Here is a 27,006-nt window from a genome sequence, read left to right as displayed (position 1 = left end):
CTTCTCACTGATCACCAATGTAAGGAACATTCTTCCCACTGATCACCAATGTAAGGAACATTCTTCTCACTGATCACCAATGTAAGGAACATTCTTCTCACTGATCACCAATGTAAGGGACATTCTTCCCACTGATCACCAATGTAAGGAACATTCTTCCCACTGATCCCCAATGTAAGGAACATTCTTCCCACTGATCACCAATGTAAGGAACATTCTTCTCACTGATCAACAATGTAAAGAACATTCTTCCCACTGATCACCAATGTAAGGAACATTCTTCCCACTGATCACCAATGTAAGGGACATTCTTCCCACTGATCACCAATGTAAGGAACATTCTTCTCACTGATCAACAATGTAAAGAACATTCTTCCCACTGATCACCAATGTAAGGAACATTCTTCTCACTGATCACCAATGTAAGGAACATTCTTCTCACTGATCACCAATGTAAGGAACATTCTTCTCACTGATCACCAATGTAAAGAACATTCTTCCCACTGATCACCAATGTAAGGAACATTCTTCCTACTGATCACCAATATAAGGAACATTCTTCTCACTGATCACCAATATAAGGGACAGCCTCCAAAATCTAGACTTTTCTGTTTTGTGTTCTGCGCTCTACCGAGGGACTTGTCGTCAAACAAAATACAGAATGCAGGCTGTGGGATGTGCGAGCGTCGTGACACGTGAAGGGTTAATGCAGACCTCAGCGATCACCCTGGAAGCGGTGGAATATCGGAGCGGTGGATTGTGCGCAGAGTTCGCAGGCGGCGGTGTCAGAGATGACAAATTCTCTTCCTCTGGCCCTGCGCTCGCCACAAGCCGCTGTGTAAGCAGAGACTGAGAATTCGTTCTGCTGAATCAGATTGGAGATTACGCGGGGTGCGGTGTGTGCAGGGACGGCGCTAATTAGCAGAAACGCGATTGGATGAGTACACAGCGCGGCGTGTGTGCGGGGACGGGGAGATGAGACTACAAGGTGTGCGGGTTTTACACTCCTCCCATTTTGCGTTTTGTAAATGCGCGAAAAATCACGCCACGTATTTTTGCACGTTTAGGGCGGGGTATTTTATTTTCAATGGGTGGCCCTATGTGCGGCAAATTCAGCAAATTAGTCCATGTTCCCTTTTTGAGCCTCGATCTTTGTGCAGTTTTTTTTTTAAACGTGCGTTTTTCCACGTTTGATGCGTGTTTTTTTTTGCACGACAAATGCGTTGCCTTTTTGCCGCATTTGGGGTGCCATTAACAATGAATGGCGACGCAAGCATGACAGGCTTTTTGTAAATGTGCATGAAAACGAGCGATTTTATGTGCGAAAACGCTAAAGTGTGAATGCTGCTTTATAGATCAGCAAAACATTGGCGACAATTTAGCAACAGGTTTGAGACTCATGACGGCTTCTTTTGAAGACGATTAAAGCCTTTAATCGATGGGAAGATGAAGCAAGCGATCGTGTCCCTTTTAACAAACCGTTGGCACAACGACAGGTCCTCCTGATTTTATTTAACCCCTTCCCCGCCAGGCCCCGGCGCTCTCTTCCTGCACCTCCCACTCTCTTCCATCCTTCCAGACTCCGCCAGCTGCTGTATGAGAAGAGTCAGAGATCCAAACATGTTTATCAGAAGCCTGAGAGGAACACGGAGCTCTGCTGACTCGTCACCCACTCCCGGGGAGCCATCCGAGGCTGCGCTACGGCGTATGTGAGAGAGACAGCGACGTGCCGAGCCATGGCTAAACAGTGCGGCAGTCTGTTCACTGGGGTTGGAGGAAGACTGAGGAAAAGGTTTTTCCTGCCTGCAGCAGACTGATGAATGTAATAATGTATATATATTATATATAATATATAATATTGCATGGTAAGGAATTTTTCCTCAGCTGTAATCCTGGTGATTTAAAAATTTTTTTTTAGACTGAAGCTGGACTTTAAAAAACTGTCCTTGAGCTCCAGTTAGTGACTTTGCCAAGGCTGAGATGATGTCATCAGTCTGCTGAAGGCTGGAGGAAGCATTTCCTCAGTCTCCCCACCCCAGGTGATCAGACTGCAACACTGAATTTTTGTCTAGGCTGAGATGATGTCATCAGTCTGCTGCAGGGAGAAGGAAGCATTTCCTCAGTCTCCCCTCCCCAGGTGATCAGACTGCAACACTGAATTTTTGCCTAGGCTGAGATGATGTGATCAGTCTGCTGCAGGGAGAAGGAAGCATTTCCTCAGTCTCCCCACCCCAGGTGATCAGACTGCAACACTGAATTTTTGCCTAGGCTGAGATGATGTCATCAGTCTGCTGCAGGGAGAAGGAAGCATTTCCTCAGTCTCCCCTCCCCAGGTGATCAGATTGCAACACTGTATCTTTGCCTAGGCTGAGAGGATGTCATCAGTCTGCTGCAGGCAGGTGGAAGCATTTCCTCAGTCTCTCCTGCCCCCCTCCCCCCCCCCCCAGTGATCAGACTGCAACACTGTATTTTTGCCTAAGCTGAGATGATGTCATCAGTCTGCTGCAGGCAGGAGGGGAGGAAGCATTCCCTCAGCCTCCTCTCCCCCAGTGATCAGACTGGCACACTGTATCTTTGCCTAGGCCAAGATGATGTCATCAGTCTACTGCTGGCAGGAGAAAGCATTTCCTCAGTCTCTTCTCCCCCTCCTGATCAGACTGCAACACTGTATTTTTGCCTAGGCTGAGATGATGTCATCAGTCTGCTGCAGGCTGGAGGAAGCATTTCCTCAGTCTCCCCCTCCCAAGTGTTCAGACTGCCACACTGTATCTTTGCCTAGGCTGAGACGATGTCATCAGGCTGCTGCAGGCAGGAGAAAGCATTTCCTCAGTCTCCCCTCCCCCCAGTGATCAGGCTGCAATATTGTAACAGGCTGCAGGGACTGACCTGTGTGAGACATTTGTGAACACCATGGAACTGCATAGGCACCAGGACTGGCATGACCCTGAGCTGCCGTCTCAGCCCAGGATGTTGATGAGGAGACTGGATGAAGCTGTAAAGCGGAACTTAACTCAAAAGGAGAAGTTTTTCTCTTCCTCCTCCTCCCCCTCTCCTCCTTCAGATTTGGCACATCATTTTTTTGGGGGGGCAGGTACCTGTTTTTGACAGGCACCCACTTCCCAATTCCGATCAGATAGCTGAGCAAAAGTTTGGCCCTCCGCCTCCCCGCAGCCTTCTGGGACATGTCTCAGGTCCCAGAAAGCTGCGGAAACCAATCGGATAGAGCAGCAAGGCTCGCGCAATGCGCACAGAGCAGCCGGCTTCGAAGCAGCAAACAGTCACAGCCGGCTGCCCACAGTTAGTATGTTGGTGCCGGGGACTGAAGCCCGGTGACGAAACCGGCTGGGTGTGGACACCGCCGGATCCTGGGTTGCATTCGGCGGTGGTACTGCCCACTGAACACAGCAGGAGTTATAAGCAACTGTGGCTTGTGAACACCCCTGTTTGCTGCTTTTGCAGCTTAAGGGGGGAGCACTAAAAACGAAGGGCTTGTTCACACACAGGGTGCCGTCTGAAGAGTGATCAACGTTGTATCACTTATCAGAAGGCATTTAACAGGCATGACAAAACGCACTACAAATGTGACAAAACGCACACTAAAATAACGTCCAATGCTGAGCGGCCAAAAAATATTTTTTTTGGAGCTACTTTGGAGCATCTGGGGCATTCAACTGAAAGGGCAGCCCTAGATGCAACGTGCATTGCCACGTGAAAAACACACAAAAAAAGCCAAAACGGAAACATGTGTTCCCACTATTCTCAGGTGTGAATGGGCCCTAAACCAATCAGGATTCTCCTTCAGCCAGGATACAATATAATCGCTTGCCGACCGCATCACTTACATATACGGCGGCAAGGCGACTCTGCTGTGCCAGATCACGTCATACGGCACTTCCATGTAGGGGGCACACGCGCCACTGGCGACCCGGCTGTGCTGTGACTGTACACAGCAGATGCCGATCAACGGGTGCTGGCCAATGGATGACCACCAGCACTAAGGTTGTCACGTTTTCTTCAAGCTATACCCAAACACTTTAGCAACGCATGACATTTGTTTTTTGTAGTATAGGTGACGGCCTCTGGACACCGTGACTGGGTATCTCCACCGAGAAGCTGCTTCCCAAGCTCTGGAACACGAGATCATTGAATCTGGCTATAGTTACCCCAAGAACTAGGCACTACCAGTTTTGGAGTAAACCAGAATAATAACTGTTTATTTGAAAACTCACAGAGAATTTATACACAGGAGGACACTCCCCCCCGATCATATTACCCTAAGCCAGTGATGGCGAACCTTGGCACCCCAGATGTTTTGGAACTACATTTCCCATGATGCTCATCCACTCTGCGGTGTACTTGAGCATCATGGAAAATGTAGTTCCAAAACATCTGGGGTGCCAAGGTTCGCCATCACTGCCCTAAGCCCTTGTACACACGGTCGGACATTCCGACGGAAAATGTCCGATTGGACGGTGTTGTCGGATAATCCGACCGTGTGTGGGCTCCATCAGACTGTTTCTGTCGGAATAGCCGACCGACAAAGTTTTAGAGCTGGGCTATAAAATTTTCCGACAACATGATCGGATTGGACTTTGTCCGATCGTTTGTAGAGAATTCTGATCAGACAAAGTGCCACGCATGCTCAGATCAAATTCCTAGACCAAAGCTATTGGCTACTAGCCTGAACGTAGTCCCGTCGTAACGAAATAACGCCATCACGTTACGAACGATCGGATTTTCCGACAACTTTGTGACCGTGTGTATGCAACACCAGTTTCAGACAAAATCCGTCTGACAAAATCCAACGGATTTTGTTGTCGGAATGTCCGACCGTGTGTACATGGGCTAACAATAAAAACTGCACACAGGAATATAATTACAAGCACCGACATATACTATATACATTACGTTAATTAGCCACCTGGACAATGTTGTGATGAATGAATGAATCATTTGTATAGCGCTGCAATGCGAACTGAATCGCCTCAAGGCGCTGGATTCGTCCTGTGTTGTCCAGCTTCTTAGAAGAGGTAGGTCTTGAGTTTTTTCCTGAAGGCCTGATGGTTTTCTTATATACGGATGTAAGTCGGTAGAGCATTCCATAGCCGTGGTCCTTGGACTGCGAATCTTCGTTCTCCCTTTGATTTGTAGCAGGATTTGGGAATGAGGAGGAGGTTTTGGTTAGATGATCGAAGACTGCGATTGGGAGTGTAGTGTTTTATTTTAGGTATTGAGGAGCGTTTACTTGCGTGCATTTGTGGGTGAGGCAGAGGGTCGTGAATGCGATCCGATTCTTTACGGTTAGCCAATGTAGGGGAGATGGATTCCCAGGAGTTATCAGTCTTGCCGCCGTGTTTTGGATGAGTTGTAAGCACGCAAGTTGATATTGTAGAGGGAGTTTGCCTAGTCGAGTCGGGAATTAATGATTGTTCCAAATACCACTGCTTTGTCCTCTTTTGGAATGAAGGGGGATGAGTCTACGTAGCAGGCGGAGGAGATGGTGAGATCCGCTGACTACTGATCCTATTTGTGCAGAGATTTCCACTCCAGGTCAGACTTGCTGTCACCAAGCTTACACAGTACAATACACATTATCATAAGTAGAAACACAGAACACCTTCAGACAATAGCGGGAGACCTCCAGTAGCAGACTGTCCGGCTCCTACATGGAACAGCGGCCAATGTGATCTGCTCTTTCAATGAACATGTATAGTTCAGAATCAACAAACCAGGAACAGTCTTCATATATTTCTTGAGGGATATTGTTGATAAATATTACTATTTCATCTGAAGTAAACTAAACCACATTCTCATGTCCATCAAGTAGTTGTCCATCGTTTGTCCATCGTTTTCTCGGTCACCCTGTGCCCCTAATAGACACAGGGTAACTAAGACATTAGAGGGACCTGTGGAGCTGTTTCCCGACTGCTCTAAAGTAAGCTTGTTTCCATGAGCCCCCCACCCAAAGTGGCTCATGTCACATGTCTCCCCTTTCGGCAGGGGACTAACACAGGAGGAGACCCCAGACGTGTTGACTTCGAAGTTATTCTGTAGTTCCAGTCCCGATTCCTGTGCTCACACAGTACCCCAAACAAATCGTCCCGAACAGAGCATTACTCACCAAGCCAACCTCTGCCGCTGGGGAGAAGTGCAGACTGGCCCTCCTCCCTGAAGTTCTTTCAGCCACTGGAGAGAAGACAGGGTGGCTGGGCTCACTCCATCATGCTGCTGGGGATCTGGGCTGACTGCCCAGCATCCCTGGGGTATACAGGTGAAGACCGTAATTCCATCCACTACCACCGGAAAGGTCTTTTTTTTAGTTGAGGGAAGAGTGAACTCACATAGTTGGTCAACCTGATTTCCATTATTGGCCGCAGGAAATGCTTGTCACCAGTAGGTGTGGGGCACTCTCTCTCCGGCTGCCAGCGCTTCAGCTGGGTGGCCTTTACCATTCCATGGCTCGGTCTGTTGCTGGGCAGAGGGGCTGATTGACCCGTCTCCCTGGAACTCCACAGTAGTTGCCAGTGCTGGACAGAGGTTGGTAGCACTCTGCCCTGTGCCAGCAATTCTTTTTTAAACCAGGAATATGCCGCAGAATACATATTGGCCTAAATGTAAGAAATTAAGAAAAAAAAAACGATTTTTTACACTTTTTATTGGATATGTTTTATAGCAGAATGTAAAAAAAAAAAAATATATATATATATATATATATATATATATATATATATATATATATATATATTTTTTTTTTTTTATTTTTTTTTTTTAATTGTCAGTCTTTTTTGTTTATAGCACAAAAAAAACAATATTTTTTACTTTCTGCTATAAAACATATCCAATAAAAAGTAGAAAAAAAAAGATTTTTTACACTTTTTATTGGATATGTTTTATAGCAGAATGTAAAAAAAAAAATATATAAATATATATATATATATATATATAAATATATATATATATATATATATATATATATTTTTTTTTTTATTTTTTTTTTTTAATTGTCAGTCTTTTTTGTTTATAGCACAAAAAAACAATATTTTTTACTTTCTGCTATAAAACATATCCAATAAAAAGTAGAAAAAAAAAGATTTTTTACACTTTTTATTGGATATGTTTTATAGCAGAATGTAAATATATATATATATATATATATATATATATATATATATATATATATTTTTTTTTTTTTATTTATTTATTTATTTATTTTTTAATTGTCAGTCTTTTTTTGTTTATAGCACAAAAAAAACAATATTTTTTACTTTCTGCTATAAAACATATCCAATAAAAAGTATATATAAAAAAAAAAATTCTTAAATTAATACCACCAAAAGAAAGCTGTGGGTGGGGGGGGGGGGACTTTAATTTTATTTGGGTACAGCGCGCATGATCACGCAATTGTCCTGGTCATGAAGGGGGGTAAATCTTCCAGAGGTCAAGTAGATAAGATCTGACAATTAGATGTTTATAAACAAACAAACAAAAAGAAACATTGTAACACATTTGTTTCCTCTCTGGCACACACGGTGGTGGTAATGATTGGTCATGGAGATAACATGCGCTGCCACGATGGCCATGTGGAGATCTTCACCATCATCCCCCCACCCCCTGTTCTATGAAGTCCAGTCATTGCGCTGCAGATTGGCGCATTATTAAAATGCGCAACATGTGACAGCAGGCAGTAACACGCATTTTCAAGTTCCTGCACGAAAAGCGCTGATGTGTAAATCCATCCCAACCTCGGATGATGGGGAATATTTTATCTACTGAGCCTGGAGAGGAGAGAAGTCATTTTTGGTGAGATTGATGGAGCTGCGAAATGATCAATGTGGCCATCAGAGAAATTCTGTGTTCCATGTGGAAATTCTCAATTTCGCAGAAATGCTGACATGAAATCAGCTAGCAAAAAAAAAAAAAAAAAAAAAAGATTTTTTTCTTAAGGATATTTATAGAGCACCAACAATCTACACAGCACTTTTCACATCAGTCCCCGAACCCAAAAGAGCTTACAATCTAAGGTCTCATACTAAGGCCAATTATCCTACCAGCGTGTTTTCGGAGTACAGAGAGAACATGCAAACTCCATGCAGATAATCCTGACCAGGATTTGAACCAGAGATCCCAGCGCAGCAAGGCAGGGGGGCAGTAACCACCAAGCCGCTGCGCTTCTTTATTTGGAGGATGTGTTTTTGAGGGCTATATTTATGGTCGTTAAAACTGAATTCGGGGAAGAGCGAACAATTCTATCGGTCACGTGTCTTCTTCTTGAATCACGGTGATCTTTTGTGTATTTCTTCCAGATCTGTGCCATCATCCAGTGTGAGACTTCCTGTAATAAAGACCGCTCACTGCTGCCCTCTTAACTTGTGCAGGATGACTGGTCTTGTCTCCGCCCCCTTCTCTCATTTTCTGTAGTGGGTGGAGCCTGCTTGTCCCATCCCAACAGCTCTGCTCACTCTCTCCTTGCGCATGGGGGACTAGTCATGTCTCCGCCCCCTCCTGTCGTTTTCTGTAGTGGGTGGAGCCTGCTTGTCCCCTCCCACAGCTCTGCTCAGGGCCATCTTAATGCATGGACACCCCTGGGCACTGCTCAGGGGCCCCAGGTGCTTGGGTGCCCCGTGAAAATCTTGCAAAACATCATACTTGTCAACCGTCCCGGATTTTCCCGGGACAGTCACGCTTTTTACTAAGCTTTCTGGGATGACGGTGTCCAGGAAATCATCCTGGAACCTGTACTGTGCCCTCCTGCTCCCCCCATACTGTACTTTTTCTGTTAATGAGTCTTTGATTTATGACATCTTTTCTTATTGTTTAAACTCAATTTTATTGAAAGTACTAATAAATATATGTTTATTTCTATCAACTATTTATTCTTAAATTCTTGTGTGTGAATTGGGGCAGGCTGGTAGGGGCCCCAGAGTATCAGATGCCCCAGGGGCCAATGATGACATTAAGATGGCCCTGGCTCTGCTCTCTCTCTCCTCGCGCTGGGGGACCGGTCTTGTCTCCGCCCCCTCCTGTCCTTTTCTTCAGGCAGCCTGTAGTGGGTGGGACCTGCTGGGCCCCTCCCACAGCTTTGCTTCCTTGCTCCTTGTGCAGGGTGACTGGTCTTGACTCCACCCCCTGTTGTAGTTTTCTGCAGGCAGCCTGTAGTGGGTGGAGCCTGCTTGTCCCCTCCCACAGCTCTGCTCGCGCTCTCCTTGTGTAGGGTGACGTGTCTTGTCTCCGCCCCCTCCTGTAGTTTTTTGCAGGCAGCCTGTAGTGGGTGGAGCCTGCTTGTCCCCTCCCACAACTCTGCTCGCGCTCTCCTTGTGTAGGGTGACGGGTCTTGTCTCCGCCCCCTCCTGTAGTTTTTTGCAGGCAGCCTGTAGTGGGTGGAGCCTGCTTGTCCCCTCCCACAACTCTGCTCGCGCTCTCTTTGTGTAGGGTGACGTATCTTGTCTCCGCCCCCTCCTGTAGTTTTTTGCAGGCAGCCTGTAGTGGGTGGGACCTGCTGGGAGCCTCTCACAGCTCTGCTCTCTGCACAGACTGTGTACAGCACAGTGATGATGTCACCACTCACATTTACAAGGTAACATCTGGGTTTACAAAAGCCATTTGGTGGATTTATATCCTTTGTGGCTATTAAAGAATGTTTTTAAATGAACGGCTTTTTTCCCCTTTGAGTTGAGCTTTAAATTTGTTTCATTTAATGTACATTGTATTTATGTTTTATTTACTTTTTGCGTGCATTTGATGATTTTTTTTGTGTCTTTTTGGATTAAACTTTTCATTTCATTTTTTTTTCACTGGTTTAAAATAATGAGGCTGATGAAGGGTTGTTTTCTGGTGCAAGAACAGGTCCTGGGTAGGTGAAAGAAGCTTCTGTAACTTTCAGGAGCCATTTAAAGCTCACTGTACCCTTAAAACTGTCTTCATGGATGGTTAAAGGTACGGTGGTGTCTTTTTGGAGAGTGGGGATGCAGGTCCAGTTGTCTTTAGGATAGTTAAATGTATGGTGGAGGTTTTTTGGAGGGCGGTGGTTTTTCGGAGAGTGGAGATGTGGGTTCGGTTGTCTTTATGGACAGTTAAAAGGTACAGTGGTGGTTTTTCAGAGAGCGGGAATGCAGGACAAGTTGTCTTTGCGAACGGTTAAAGGTACGGTGGTGTTTTTTTGGAGGATGGGGATGCAGGACAAGCTGTCTTTATGGACAGTTAAAGGTACGGCGGTGGTTTTTCGCAGAATGTGGATGCAAGTCCAGTTGTCTTTAGGCTGGTTAAAGGTATGGTGGTGGTTTTATGGAGGGGGGGGGGGGGGGTTTCGGAGAGTGAGGATGCGGGTCCAGTTGTCTTTATGGACAGTTGAAGGTACTGTGGTGGTTTTTCGGAGAGCTGGGGTGCAGGTTCAGTCGTCTTTATGGACATTTATAGGTACAGTGGTGGTTTTTCTGAGGGCAGGGAAGTAGGACAAGTTGTCTTTATGGATGGTTAAAAGTACGGTGGTGGTTTTTCTGAGCACTGGGGTGCAGGTCCAGTGGTCTTTATGGACGGTCAAAGGTACGGTGGTGTTTTTTTCAAAGAGCAAGGATGCAGGACAAGCTGTCTTTATGGACAGCTAAAGGTACAGTTGTGGTTTTTCGGAGAGTGTGGATGCGGGTCCGGCTGTGTTTACGGACGGTTGAAGGTACGGTGATGTTTTTTTTGGAGGGTGGGGATACAGGACAAGCTGTCTTTATGGACAGTTAAAGGTACGGCGGTGGTTTTTCGGAGAGTGGGGATGCGAGTCCGGCTGTCTTTACGGAGGGTTAAAGGTACGGTGGTGTTTTTTTTGGAGAGTGGGGATGCAGGACAAGATTTCTTTATGGACGGATAAAAGAATGGTGTTGATTTTTTGGAGGGTGGGGATGCAGAACATGTTGTCTTTATGGGCAGTTAAAGGTACAGTGGTGGTTTTTCGGCGAGTGAGGATGCAAGCCCAGTTGTCTTTAGGGTGGTTAAAGGTATGGTAGTTTTTTTTTTGGAGGGCAGTGGTTTTTCAGAGAGTGGGGATGAGGGTCCCATTGTCTTTATGGACGATTGAAAGTACGGTGGTGGTTTTTGGAGAACGGAGGTGCAGGTGCAGTTGTCTTTATGGGCGGTTAAAGGTACGGTGGTGGTTTTTCAGAGAGTGGAGATGCAGGGCAAATTGTCTTTGTGAACGGTTAAGCTTACAGTGGTGGTTTTTCAGAGAACTGGAGTGCAGGTCCAGTCGTCCTTATGGACGGTTAAATGTACGGTGATGGTTTTTCGCAGAGTGGGGATGCAAGCCCAGTTGTCTTTAGGATGGTTAAAGGTATGGTGGTGGTTTTATGGAGGGGGGTGGTTTTTCGGAGAGTTAGGATGCGGGTCCATTTGTCTTTATGGACTGTTGAAGATACGGTGGTGGTTTTTCGGAGAGCTGGGGTGCAGGTCCAGTCGTCTTTATGGACATTTATAGGTACAGTGATGGTTTTTCTGAGGGCAGGGAAGTAGGACACGTTGTCTTTATGGATGATTAAAAGTACAGTGGTGGTTTTTCTGAAAACTGGGGTGCAGGACAAGCTGTCCTTATGGGCGGTTAATGATACAGTGGTGGATTTTCGGAGAGTGGGGATGCAGGCCCAGTTGTCTTTATGGGCGGTTAAAGGTACGGTGGTGCTTTTTCAGAGAGTGAAGATGCAGGACAAGTTGTCTTTGTGAACGGTTAAGCTTACAGTGGTGGTTTTTGGAGAACGGAGGTGCAGGTGCAGTTGTCTTTATGGGCGGTTAAAGGTAAGGTGGTGGTTTTTCAGAGAGCGGGAATGCAGGACAAGTTGTCTTTTTGAACGGTTAAGCTTACAGTGGTGGTTTTTCAGAGAACTGGAGTGCAGGTCCAGTCGTCCTTATGGACAGTTAAATGTACGGTGATGGTTTTTCGCAGAGTGGGGATGCAAGCCCAGTTGTCTTTAGGATGGTTAAAGGTATGGTGGTGGTTTTATGGAGGGGGGTGGTTTTTCGGAAAGTGGGGATGCAGGCCCAGTTGTCTTTATGGGCGGTTAAAGGTACGGTGGTGCTTTTTCAGAGAGTGGAGATGCAGGACAAGTTGTCTTTGTGAACGGTTAAGCTTACAGTGGTGGTTTTTCAGAGAACTGGAGTGCAGGTCCAGTCGTCCTTATGGACGGTTAAATGTACGGTAGTGGTTTTTCGCAGAGTGGGGATGCAAGCCCAGTTGTCTTTAGGATTGTTAAAGGTATGGTGGTGGTTTTATGGAGGGGGGGGGGGGTTTCGGAGAGTGAGGATGCGGGTCCATTTGTCTTTATGGACGGTTGAAGATACGGTGGTGGTTTTTCGGAGAGCTGGGGTGCAGGTCCAGTCGTCTTTATGGACATTTATAGGTACAGTGGTGGTTTTTCTGAGGGCAGGGAAGTAGGACACGTTGTCTTTATGGATGGTTAAAAGTACAGTGGTGGTTTTTCTGAGAACTGGGGTGCAGGTCCAGTTGTCTTTATGGACGATTAAAAGTACGGTGGTGGTTTTTCTGAAAACTGGGGTGCAGGACAAGCTGTCTTTATGGGCGGTTAATGATACAGTGGTGGATTTTCGGAGAGTGGGGATGCGGGCCCAGTTGTCTTTATGGACGGTTGAAGATACGGTGGTGGTTTTTCGGAGAGCTGGGGTGCAGGTCCAGTCATCTTTATGGACATTTATAGGTACAGTGATGGTTTTTCTGAGGGCAGGGAAGTAGGACACGTTGTCTTTATGGATGGTTAAAAGTACAGTGGTGGTTTTTCTGAGAACTGGGGTGCAGGTCCAGTTGTCTTTATGGACGAATAAAAGTACGGTGGTGTTTTTTTTTAAAACTGGGGGTGCAGGACAAGCTGTCTTTATGGGCGGTTAATGATACAGTGGTGGATTTTCGGAGAGTGGGGATGCAGGCCCAGTTGTCTTTATGGGCGGTTAAAGGTAAGGTGGTGGTTTTTCAGAGAGCGGGAATGCAGGACAAGTTGTCTTTGTGAACGGTTAAGCTTACAGTGGTGGTTTTTCAGAGAACTGGAGTGCAGGTCCAGTCGTCCTTATGGACAGTTAAATGTACGGTGATGGTTTTTCGCAGAGTGGGGATGCAAGCCCAGTTGTCTTTAGGATGGTTAAAGGTATGGTGGTGGTTTTATGGAGGGGGGTGGTTTTTCGGAGAGTGAGGATGCGGGTCCATTTGTCTTTATGGACGGTTGAAGATACAGTGGGGGTTTTTCGGAGAGCTGGGGTGCAGGTCCAGTTGTCTTTATGGACGATTAAAAGTACGGTGGTGGTTTTTCTGAAAACTGGGGTGCAGGACAAGCTGTCTTTATGGGCGGTTAATGATACAGTGGTGGATTTTCGGAGAGTGGGGATGCAGGCCCAGTTGTCTTTATGGGCGGTTAAAGGTGCGGTGGTGGTTTTTCAGAGAGTGGAGATGCAAGACAAGTTGTCTTTATGAACGGTTACAGCTACTGTGGTGGTCTTTTTCAGAGTGCGAGGATGCAGGTCGCGCCCACTCTGACCCTGGAACACAAAAAGACACTTACTGTACATAAGAGAGAAAATACAGTGAGTGGAGTGAAGGCCGCGCACACAATTCACCGATCCTCACAATGCAGCAGATGATATTTCTCCAGCTGAATCAACAATGACAATGTGAAGGCCACACGGAAAATAAATGTACCACGCTCTCTGTGCGCCGTAGCAGTTAACCCCTCCCATGCCAGCAAGCTGCGGCGACTGCTCAGCCTTGGCAGAAAGTGTGAAGCTCCTGCAGCGGCTGCGGAGTTAATGGAGCCACATTGAGGGGGAGATAGGTGTGTGTGTGTGTGTGTGTGTGTGGGGGGGGGGGGGGGGGGGTCTCTGTACCAGCTGGAACAAAGCCGGACCTGAATGGGCCGAGATGAAAAGCAGAAACATAAAGTGATGAGTGCGAAGAGGGTACAGATTGTGCTCGAGATGCAGCCTGCGGGGGCAGCGGTGAGACAATGGAAACCAGCTCCTCATATAAAGCCATACGGAAGGGTTGGGGCGCAAGAACTGTAACGTGAAGGTGGGGTGACCCAGAATTTTCTACCCTATAAAAAGGCTTTTTATGGGGTATAAAGAGCTCATTTATACTTGTTCCATTTTATTGGTAACATTGTAGCTACAAATGCATCAAGTTATATTAAATTATTATAATAAGTGCATAGCTTATAATATTCTGTACAGAACACAGACTGGGGGGGGGGGGGGGGGCTGCTATGGGCCAATCAGGTATCCTGCATGTACAGTGCATTGAAAAAGTATTCATATCCCTTGAAATTTTCCGCATTTTGTCATGTTACAACCAAATGTATTTTTTTGGGATTTTATGTGATAGACCAACACAAAGTGGCACATAATTGTGAAGTGGAAGGAAAATGATAAGTGGTTTTCAACATTTTTTACAAATAAATATGTGAAAAGTGTGTGTGTGTGTGTGTGTGGGGGGGGGGGCATTTGTATTCAGCCCCCTTTACTCTGATACCCCTAACTAAAATCTAGTGGAACCAATTGCCTTTAGAACTCACCTAATTAGTAAATAGAGTCCACCTGTGTGTAATTTATTCTCAGAATAAATACGGCTGTTCTGTGAAGCCCTCAGAGGTTTGCTAGAGAACCTTAGTGAACAAACAGCATCATGAAGGCCAAGGAACACACCAGACAGGTCAGGGATAAAGTTGTGGAGAAGTATAAAGCAGGGTTAGGTTGTAAAAAATCTCCCAAGCTTTGAACATCTCACGGAGCTCTGTTCAATCCATCATCGGAAAATGGAAAGAGTATGGGCACAACTGCAAACCTACCAAGACATGGCCGTCCACCTAAACTGACCAGGCCGGGCAAAGAGAACATTCATCAGAGAAGCAGCCAAGAGGCCCATGGTAACTCTGGAGGAGCTGCAGAGATCCACAGCTCAGGGGGGAGAATCTGTCCACAGGACAACTATTAGTCGTCTCTCCACAAATCTGCCCTTTATGGAAGAGTGACAAGAAGAAAGACATTGGAGAAAGAAAGTCATAAGAAGTCCTGTTTGAAGTTTGTGAGAAGCCATGTGGGGGGCACAGCAAACATGTGGAAGAAGGTGATCTGGTCAGAGGAGACCAAAATTCAACTTTTTGGCCTAAAAGCAAAACTCTATGTGTGGGGAAAACTAACACTGCCCATCCCCCTGAACACACCATCCCCACCGTGAGACATGGTGGTGGCAGCATCATGTGGTGGGGATGGTTTTCTTCAGCAGGGACAGGGAAGCTGGTCAGAGTTGATGGGAAGATGGATGGAGCCAAATACAGGACAATCATAGAAGAAAACCTGTTAGAGTCTGCAAAAGACTTGAGACCGGGGCGGAGGTTCCCCTTCCAGCAGGACAACGACCCGAAACATCCAGCCAGCGCTACAATGGAATGGTTTACATCAAAGCATATTCATGTGTTAGAATCCAGATCTGAGCAGTAGTCCAGTGTGAGGCTTCCTGTAATAAAGACCGACCACTGCTGCTCTCTCTCCTTGTGCAGGGGGACTGGTCTTGTCTCCTCCCCCTCCTGTAGTTTTCTGCAGGCAACCTGTAGTGGGTGGAACCTGATGAGCCCCTCCCACAGCTCTGCTCTCTCTCCCTGTGCAGGGTGACTGGTCTTGTCTCCGCCCCCTCCTTTAGATTTCTGTAGTAGGCGGAGCTTGCCGGTCCCCTCCCACAGCTCTGCTCTCTTCTACTGCAGCGTGACTGGTCTTGTCTCCGCCCCCTTCTCAGCCTGCAGTAGGTGGAGCCTGCTGTGTCCCTCCCACATTGTATTGGTAACATTGTAGCTACAAATGTAGCACAGTGCAGCAAAGGTTACATTGCACTAGGTACATGGCTTGCAATCCTCTGTACAGAAGTACACAGACTGGGAGAACAAGGGGCTGTGCTATGGGGCAATCAGGTATCCTGCGTAAAAAAGGAGCATGCTGACAGCAGCAGTGAGCAAAGAATCGACTTCTGCTGGTTTTTTCACTGTCCAATCACAGGCAAGTGGGGCGGGGAGATGACCCAACTTTATTGTTTAACGGTAGTACAGAAAGGTCAGGTCACCAGCCTGCTTGGAGAGTCTGAAGAGTCTGTGTAAATCTCAGGCCCGTATGGACAGAATAAGAAATCTTTTGCAGGTAAAAGAAAAGAAAAAAAAAAAACTTTCTTATATGAATTTCAACTTGACATTTATCGTTTTGTCCAGAGTTTGTTCACACTGCTGCGACCTCAAAGTCATGCGACTTTGAATCTGACATCCGTGCAAGACTTCATCATGGCTTGTAAGCGACTTCTTTAACAGGAGTCAATGCAAGTGGGGACGAAGTCGCCCCCAAAGTAGTACAGGAACATCTTGAGTCGCACCGGTTACACCGGTTCTATTACCGTTAATGGGGCACGACTTGTCAAGCGACTTTAAACTCTCAAGTCGCATGAAAAGTTGCGCCAGTGTGACCTGGGGCTGAGGCTTCATTCGCATATTGTGTGGCAGGAGGGTGCGCTGCCGCTCTTGATTTTAGTTGCGCGATTTTCCCGCAATCCCTTGCGTCGCGCATGGGGCATCCCATTCACTTCAGCGAGGCTGCCCTATGCATGTTTGTCGCCCCCAAAAAGAAGCCGCTGCTCCTTTTTTGCCACAATCGCCACACGATTCCGACATGCAAAGATCACGGCAGAATCGCACCGCCTTTGGGGTGTCATTAAGAATAATGGCAGGCAAAAGCGCGTCGTCCATTTTGCTGCGATTTGGAGTCGTGGGCAGAATCGCAATTCTGCGGCACTGAGACAGGTTTTTGGATTTATGCATTCACATTATTATTATTATTTTTTAGGACGTTACAAACAAGCAGAAGTGGCCTCTCCGTAGATCTCTAGATGGTTGGCAGCCCTGATGTGCGTGGCGGGGGTGACGGAGAAACATGGCAGCGAGTCAGGCTCGCACCTGGGCCCCCTCGGCTCCTTCGCATCCAATTAAAAAGGAGAAAACACCGGGACCGCGGCCCGGAGTGATTTATGTTATTCATTTAGTGCTGACTCTCCTTCGGAGACGGCGGGGGGGGGGGGGGGGGGGCGCTTGGTTTACCATTGTACTCCCGGATTTGGCAATGTTAACATATCACTGCAGAGCCGTTCCGGCAAATTCCGATCTGAAGTGCCGATGAATCGAGCGTTCTTCTTTATTTAGCAAAAGATTCTAGCCCCGAAGGCTAACGCTGCGCTAGAAATATAGAATATAAGATACAGCTGCTAGCACCTTCAAGTCAATTGATCTTTATAGATAAATAAGTGAGTAAGTAATACTGTGACGCAGGGATGGTGCTCTCTTATATACTACTACAAGGCGATCTGGAATCACTGAAACTAGTACTTTATTTTTTTTTTTTTAAATACCCCAAGTGTTTGCTGAGGATCCTTTTTACTGAAAAATGTTGGTTGGGATAGCCCGTAATCATGGACCATCCAAATTTATTATTGTCCAGTCCATGCATGGTTCCTCTTACCCTATGTAGCTTATTATTCCCATCCATGTTCCCAACCATTTCTATTATATTATCAATATCCCCCTCCAAGTATCCCTTTTCAAGGAACCTTGTTCTCAGAACATGTGCTTGCTGGTGATAATCTGAGATATCTGGACAATTCCACCTAATTCACTGGAATTGACCCTTGGGGACTGCATTTAGCCATGAAGCATGATGGCAGCTAGATAGGGAAATATAAGCATTACGATCAGACTCCTTGAAATATGTGGTAGTGATTCAGGGGTCTCAAACTGGTGGCCCTCCAGCTGTTGCAAAACTACAAGTCCCATGAGGCATTGCAAGGCTGACAGTTACAAGCATGACTCCCATATGCAAAGGCATCATGGGACTTGTAGTTTTGCAACAGCTGGAGGGCCGCCAGTTTGAGACCCCTGGATTAGATGGTCGTCTCTGACAGTAATGTTAAGATCAAGGAAATGGATCTGTGAACAGCTCATCTCCTACTGGAAGGAGATAACCCTATCGTAAGATAACCCTCTTAAAGCGGGATTCCACCCTAAAGTGGAACCTCCGCTGATCGGATCCCTCCCCCCCCTCCGGTGTCACAATTGACACCTTTCAGGGGGGAGGGGGGTGGAGATACCTGTCAAAGACAGGTATTTTCACCCACTTCTGGGCATAGACTCCCGTGGGTCCCAGTGACAGCGCGGAGATTTCCTATTGCGCGGCGCGGCTCGCGCATGCGCAGTAGGGAACCGGGAAGTGAAGCCAATTCGCTTCACTTCCTGATTCCCTCACCTAGAATGGTGACTGCAGCAGCCGAGAGCCGAGCGATCGATCGGCCTCGGCTGCCGGCATCGCTGGAACCCGGGACAGGTGAGTGTCCATTTATTAAAAGTCAGCAGCTGTAGTATTTATAGCTGCTGGCTTTTAATATTTTTTTTTTTGGTGGAATCCCTCTTTAAGTTTCGAGAGGGGATGAATCGCCTTCCAAAATGAGGAGGACATCATCAATGTACCTCATCCAGAGGTGTAACACTTTCGTACCATGTTAGTATAAATTTTTTCTTTTTCCCAATAGGCCATAAATAAATTGGCTAAGCCAGGCGCGAATTTAGCACCCATAGCCACACCACAAGATTGTAGGTAAAAATTGTCTCCAAACCGAAAGTAATTGTGGCCTGTTGTGAAAACCAGGAGTTCCATAATGAAATCCTTCTGAGTCTGGGGTAAAAGAATGGTCTTGATCAAGGTAAAATGTAACCGCATCTAGACCTTCTTGGTGAGATATAATTGTGTACAGTGATCAGTTCTGCCTAATTTACTGGAATTGCCCCTCTGGGACTGCATTTAGCCATGAAGAATAATGGCAGATAGATAGGGGAATATAAACATTATGACCAGTCTCCTTGAAATATGTGGTAATGATTAGATGGATCTGTGAACAGCTCATCTCATACTGGAAGGAGATAACCCTATCGTAAGATAACCCTCTTAAAGCGGGAGTCCACCGGGACTCCGCGTTTTTTTTTTTTTTTTTTAAAAGCCAGCAGCTACAAATACTGCAGCTGCTGACTTTTAAATAGTGACACTTACCTGTCCAGCGCGCCCGCGATGTCGGAACCCGAAGCCGATCGCTCGCTCGGCTGCCGGGTCCCGCCGACATCTTGGGTATGGGAATCAGGAAATGGAGCCTTTCGGCTTCATTTCCCGGTTCCCTACTGCGCATGCGCGAGCCGCGCGGCGCAATCCGGACGGTCCCCGCTGCCTCTGGGAGCTGTGTGTTTCCCAGCAGGCAGCGGGGCACTTGCTGAAGGGGCGGGCCGCAGAGAGCTAGCCCGGAAGTGGGTGCAGTTACCTGGATTATCCAGGTAACTGCACCCCCCTCCCCCCTGAAAGGTGCCGATTGTGGCGCCGGAGGGGGGGGGATTCCGATGAGCGGAGGTCCATTTTAGGGTGGACCTCCGCTTTAAGTTTCGAGAGGGGATGAATCGCCTTCCCAAATGAGGAGGACATCATCAATGTACCTCATCCAGAGGTGTAACACTTTCGTACCATGTTAGTATCAATTTTTTCTTTTTCCCAATAGGCCATAAATAAATTGGCTAAGCCAGGCGCGAATTTAGCACCCATAGCCACACCACAAGATTGTAGGTAAAAATTGTCTCCAAACCGAAAGTAATTGTGGCCTGTTGTGAAAACCAGGAGTTCCATAATGAAATCCTTCTGAGTCTGGGGTAAAAGAATGGTCTTGATCAAGGTAAAATGTAACCGCATCTAGACCTTCTTGGTGAGATATAATTGTGTACAGTGATCAGTTCTGCCTAATTTACTGGAATTGCCCCTCTGGGACTGCATTTAGCCATGAAGAATAATGGCAGATAGATAGGGGAATATAAACATTATGACCAGTCTCCTTGAAATATGTGGTAATGATTAGATGGATCTGTGAACAGCTCATCTCATACTGGAAGGAGATAACCCTATCGTAAGATAACCCTCTTAAGTTTCGAGAGGGGATGAATCGCCTTCCCAAATGAGGAGGACATCATCAATGTACCTCATCCAGAGGTGTAACACTTTCGTACCATGTTAGTATCAATTTTTTCTTTTTCCCAATAGGCCATAAATAAATTGGCTAAGCCAGGCGTGAATTTAGCGCCCATAGCCACACCACAAGATTGTAGGTAAAAATTATCTCCAAACCAAAAGTAATTGTGGCCTGTTGCGAGAACCAGGAGTTCCATAATGAAATCCTTCTGAGTCTGGGGTAAAAGAATGGTCTTGATCAAGGTAAAATTTAACCACATCTAGACCTTGGTGAGATATAATTGTGTACAGTGATCAGTTCTGCCTAATTTACTGGAATTGCCCCTCTGGGACTGCATTTAGCCATGAAGAATAATGGCAGATAGATAGGGGAATATAAACATTATGACCAGTCTCCTTGAAATATGTGGTAGTGATTAGATGGATCTGTGAACAGCTCATCTCATACTGGAAGGAGATAACTCTATCGTTCCGATTAAGTTTGGCAAAGAAAGTCTCGAGAGGGGATATATCGCCTTCCCAGAGGAGGAGGACATCATCAATGTACCTCCTCCAGAGGCGTAAATCTTTCGGGGGAGGGGGGGTTAGTATCAATTACCTCTTTTTCGCAATGGGCCATAAATAAATTGGCTAAACCAGGCGCGAATTTAGCGCCCATAGCCACGCCACAAGATTGTAGATAAAAATTATGACACTTTGGTGACATACCTCGATATGTGTGAGTGTACCTAATGAGGGACAGTTAGATACATTGTAACAGTACAAGAGATGTCACCAAACCCCACCACCCAGTCAGGAGTCTTATGCCACGTACACACGGTCGGATTTTCCGACGGAAAACGTTTGAGTGGAGCTTTTTGTCGGAAATTCCGACCGTGTGTAGGCTCCATCGGACAGTTTCCGTCGGAATTTCTGTCGCACAAAATTTGAGATCTGGTTCTCAAATTTTCCGACAACAAAATCCGTTGTCGGAAATTCCGATCGTGTGTACACAATTCCGAAGCACAAAATTCTACGCATGCTCAGAATCAAACAGAAGAGCCGCACTGGCTATTGAACTTCAATTTTCTCGGCTTGTCGTACGTCACCGTGTTCTTGACGTTCGCAATCTCCGACAACATTGTGTGACCGTGTGTATGCAAGACAAGTTTGAGCCAACATCCATCAGAAAAAATCCCATGGATTTTGTTGTCAGAATGTCCGATCAATGTCCGATCGTGTGTACGGGTCATAAGAGTACATGCACACTGAGGCAGGAGAGAAGCAGTTTAAAAAACACGCCTAAGCTGCACCAAGTGCTTGGGCGTGTTTATATGTGTTTAGGTGCATTTTGGCGGACATACTACATGAGGTGGTCAGAGACTGCAGACATGATACAAGAAGTGGTCAGAGACTGGAGACATGATACAAGAGATGGTCAGAGACTGGAGACATGATACAAGAGATGGTCAGAGACTGGAGACATTATACAAGAGATGGTCAGAGATTGGAGACATGATACAAGAAATGGTCAGAGACATGATACAAGAGATGGACAGAGACTGCAGACAGGATACAAGAAATGGTCAGAGACTGCAGACATGATACAGGAGATGATCAGAGACTGCATACATGATACAGGAGATGATCAGAGACTGCAGACATGATACAAGAAATGGTCAGAGACTGCAGACATGATACAATAGATGGTCAGAGACTGGAGACGTGATACAAGAATTGGTCAGAGACTGGGGACATGATACAAGAGGTGGTCAGAGACTGAAGATATGCTATAGGAGATGACTGGGGACATGCTTCAGGAGACTGATAGAAATAACTACTATATCAGAGCAATAGGGAAACACAGATTAGCATCTGAAGGGGCCCTGGGGGCCAAGCACAAAGTGCCAAAGGGCCGCAGGTTGGACAGCAGAGCCTTAACATGTACATAAAGAACCTACAACATACAAACACACGTTATCTCTGATGTGTCTTCCCTGCGATAAATATCCTCCTCCCTGAGTTTTCCCACTTATGGCAATTGCTCATCTCCGGAGCGGCGAGCGCCGATCACACGCGCCCCCCTCGGTCACCGACGGGTTAATGATGCTTCTGCATTTCTCCGCGGGCCGGTCCGCTGTGGATGGGTTGTCATGGCAACGGCCAAAAGCACTTTAAACAAATATAATTCATTAACAGACAGGAATGAAAGAACATCGAGAAACGCATCAACCGCCGCCGAGGATCTCAATGCAATCATGTTGACATTAATCTCCTGTTTATATTGTCTTTACAGTGATAATAATCTCCGTGGCATGAGTGCTCCCCTCCCCCCTCCATATAATCTGCACAATATCATAATGTAAATTTTATTTGCAATCTGCCCTGCGGTCCCGGGATCAGAGGGGTCTCGCACACACAGGGGGGCATTGAGATGGGGGAGGGGGTGTGTTAGAGGACAAGGAGGGGTGTTTAGGAAGAATTTAGGCAGGACTGGGCTATATACTGTATATACATATATATATATATCTATATATATGTACATATATATATATATATATATATATATATACATATATATATATATATATATATATATATATATATATATATATATATATATACATATATATATATATATATATATATACACACATATATATATATATATATACACATATATATATATATATATATATACACATATATATATATATATACACATATATATATATATATATACACATATATATATATATATATACACATATATATATATATATATATATATATATATATATATATATATATATATATATATATATAGATATTGATATTGATATATAAGAAATATAAAATATATTATAATATATTTTAACTTAATACAATATAATTATGGGGGAGGGGGGTAAAAGAGGGCTAGGAGGGGTGTTTAAGAAAAACTTAGGCAAGACTTATATAAATAATATAATACAATACCATACAATTTAATATAATCTATATAATACAATACAATATAATATAATAATATAATATGATATAATACAATAAAATATAAACAATACAATATAATACAATACAATATAATATAATATACCATACTATAATATAAGCAATATAATATAATATAATATAATATAATATAATACAAAATAATATAAACAATACAATATAATACAATATAATATAATATAAAATAAAATAAACAATACACTATAATATAATAAAATACAATATAATATAATATAAACAATATAATATAATATAATGTAATATAATATAAACAATACAATATAATATAATACAATAGAATATAATATACTATATTATAATATAATATATTATATTATATTGTTTGTATTATATTATATTATATTAAATTGTATATATTATATTGTATTCTATTATATTAAATTGTATTATATTGTATTGTTTGTATTATAATGTAATATAACAATATAATATATTATAATATAATACAATGCAATACAATATAGTATAAACAATATAATATAAACAATATAATGTAATATGCCAAGTTGATCTAAGTTAATAAACTCAGGCACATACTATATCTGTCTATGTTCCGGGTGCAAAGCATTGTGCTGGTGGGAAAACATATAGCGAAGCACAAAGCTCCTCACCGTGTGCATTAGAAGCTGCAGCAAGTCAGACCCCCCCCCCCCCCCCCCCGCCTCATTTTCTGGCTGGAGAACATCCATCAGTCTTGCACAGTTGTACCGGCTCCTCTGCTCCACTGGAATTGCTAACTCTGATTTCACTGCACACTGTGAGCTTCTCACAATGTGCATTAGAAGCTGCAGAAAGTCCAACGAAGCCCACCTCACTTCTTGGCTGGAGGGCGTCCAGCATCTTATATCTATTTTCCTCCCCAGCTCCTAGAAGCTGCAGCAAGCCAGAGCCTGCCTCATTTCCTGCCCGAAGGAAATCCAACATTCTCTATCCCTTTCTTCTCCAGCCTGGGTTTGCCACTTTTTCTTCAAGCCAAACCCGAACACTTTAGCAGCGCACAGCAATTTTTATTATTTTTTTGTTAATATACACTAAAGGGTTGCAAAAGACCTGGGGCACCCTTTGGGCACTTAAAAGAGAATAGTCATGCAGAACCCATAGTGCCCCCTCACCCTCCTGCCAGGCCCTGTTTCTGAGCCACATTCCTGTCTGAATAATATGTCCGGGTTTCAGGTGGCGGACAAATGATACAAAACCCGGACTGTCCAGGTGATTCCTGGGCAGGTGGCAACCCTTCTCCAGCCTGCCTGTCCCTGGCCCCACCCCTTTCATTCATTGGATTTCAGTTCTGCCAATCGCGGAGGCTAGGCATCACATGTGGGCATTGCCTATGTAAATTCAGCCTGCCTAGGAACGCCCAGTCCCCCAGACCGACACCCACCTATCATTTTTAATATTTGCATAACTCCTCCCACTGCTTGCATCAGGACTGAGGGCTGTTGAGCGTATGCCCCTCCCACCAGCCATGATCTGCCCGCATTAAGAAGCACAGGGGCCCAGTGATGACATCACTGGGTCTCTTAAATAAGGTGTGTAATGAAAACGGAAAGGCCACATTTAAACATTCTATTAGCATGTCGATGACGGGGGAGCGGAAGAATCAAAGAAGGAAAGACTATGATTTCGGCTTTAAAGCTTATATCGGATTTTAGCGATTTTAGCGAATTGGGTTTAGATCCACTTTACAATGAATTCTTTTAAATAAAACGTTGTTCTTCATTTTCTAAGACCGTTTTATTATCTCCGGACAGCTTGCCGCGTATCCGCCTTCTAACTCATCCCACAAACAGCCACCAAAGATCCGCAATTCCCCAATCTGCCGCTTCATACAAAGCGGTCTCGGAGGACCTCGGAACGCGCTGAGCGGAACTCAGACTTGTTTATAAATCTGGAAAATAAATACTGCATTTAAATCCTCCGACTTCATAAATATTTACTTTAAAAAAAGGCTTCAGAATTATGACTAGGTGATGATAAGTGAAAGGAACAGGGACATGCGGTAAAAAAAAAAAGGGTGATTGTATGGCGAATTCGGCCAGATTCGGCGATCCGGCGACGTCGGTGCGGAGACCTCTGCAGGAGGCTTCTGCCACGCTGGCCCCCACGTAGCGGCCCGACCGTCACGTCGCCTCCCGCAGGTTTAATGAACTCACAAATCTCAATTAGTGAAAACATTTGCTAAGCTATTAAATTATTCAGATCACACAAAATGATTTTCCTACATGCTCCCAGGGACGGAGCGGCTCCTCCGAGAGATGTCAGAGGAAGAGCGTGGCGCTGTGTTTACATTCCGCTGTGTGCGCCGGGAGGTTCGACTGGCTGGGGGGGGAGCGCACTGCGCACACTCCGCAGCTCACGTTCTCATTGATTTGTCCTATTTTACAAGTTAATACTGTAAAGGGAAGGAATGCAATAATGGCGGGGCTGACCAGCAATGCGCTACAAGGAACAGAGCCAGGAAGATGTGTAATACATTGTATGTAAGCATGTAGACACCTGACTATCACACCTATAAGAGCTTTTTAAACACCCCATTCCAAAACCATGGCCATTAATATGGAGGTGCCCCTCAACATGGCCATTAATATGGAGTTATCTCTCAACTTGGCCATTAATATGAAGTTGGCCTTCAACTTGGCCATTAATATGAAGTTGGTCTTCAACTTGGCCATTAATATGGAGTTGGCCTTCAACATGGCCAATAATATGGAGTTATCTCTCAACTTGGCCATTAATATGAAGTTGGCCTTCACCTTGGCCATTAATATGAAGTTGGTCTTCAACTTGACCATTAATATGGAGTTGGCCTTCAACATGGCCAATAATATGGAGTTATCTCTCAACTTGGCCATTAATATGAAGTTGGCCTTCAACTTGGCCATTAATATGGAGTTGGCCTTCAACATGGCCAATAATATGGAGTTATCTCTCAACTTGGCCATTAATATGAAGCTGGCCTTCAATTTGGCCATTAATATGGAGTTGGCCTTCACTTTGGCCATTAATATGAAGTTGGCCTTCAACTTGGCCATTAATATGAAGTTGGCCTTCAACATGGCCAATGATATGGAGTTACCTCTCAAATTGGCCATTAATATTGATTTGGCCTTCAACATGGCTATTTATATGGGGCTGCCACCCCCCTCCATGGCCATTAATATGGAGTTCCCCCTCAACATTGCACTTAATATGTAATTACCCTTCAATATGGCCATTAACATGGTGTTATCTCTAAAGCATTGCCATTATTAGGGAGTTGCCCCTCAAAATGGCCATAATTATGGAGCTGCCCCCCTCCAGCCATTAATATGAAGTTGCCTCTTAACATGGCAATTAATATGTAGTCCATCAATATGGCCATTAACATGGCGTTATCTCTCAACACTATTATGGAGTTTCCCTTCAGCATTGCCAATAATAATCTCTCAACCTGGTCATTAAGATGGAGTTGGCCTTCAACATGGCCCTTAATATGTAACTGCCCTTCAGTATGGCCGTTAACATGGTGTTATCTCTCAACATAGCCATTATTATGGCACTGTCCTTCAATATGGCCAATTGGCCATTAATATGAAGCTGCCCCCCACCCCTCGTGTGGCCGTTAATATGGAGTTGCCCCTCAACATGGCAATTCATATGGACCTGCCCCCCCCTTTCATGACCATTAATATGGAGTTGCCCCTTAGCATGGCCCTTAATATGGAGTTGCCATTCAATATGACCATTAATATGGAGTTGCCCCACAATGGCCATTAATATGGAGTTGCCACGCCCCTCCATGGTCATCCCAAATTCCAACTGCCCCCCCCCCCCCCAATTTCCCCCTCCTAACACAAATGCACCCAATCATCCCTACTAGCACAAATCCCCCCCCAGAAAAACATTTGCCCTTCTAGCCCAATTCCCCCCCCCCTCTACCCTATTACCTCTTCTAGAAGA

The sequence above is a fragment of the Lithobates pipiens genome, unplaced genomic scaffold (assembly GCF_037356315.1).
Source record: "Lithobates pipiens isolate NorthernLeopardFrog02 unplaced genomic scaffold, aLitPip1_a1.2 Scaffold_23, whole genome shotgun sequence".
Classification (NCBI taxonomy): Eukaryota; Metazoa; Chordata; class Amphibia; order Anura; family Ranidae; genus Lithobates; species Lithobates pipiens.
The sequence above is the reverse complement of the archived record's forward strand: the minus strand, read 5'-3'. Positions refer to the sequence as shown.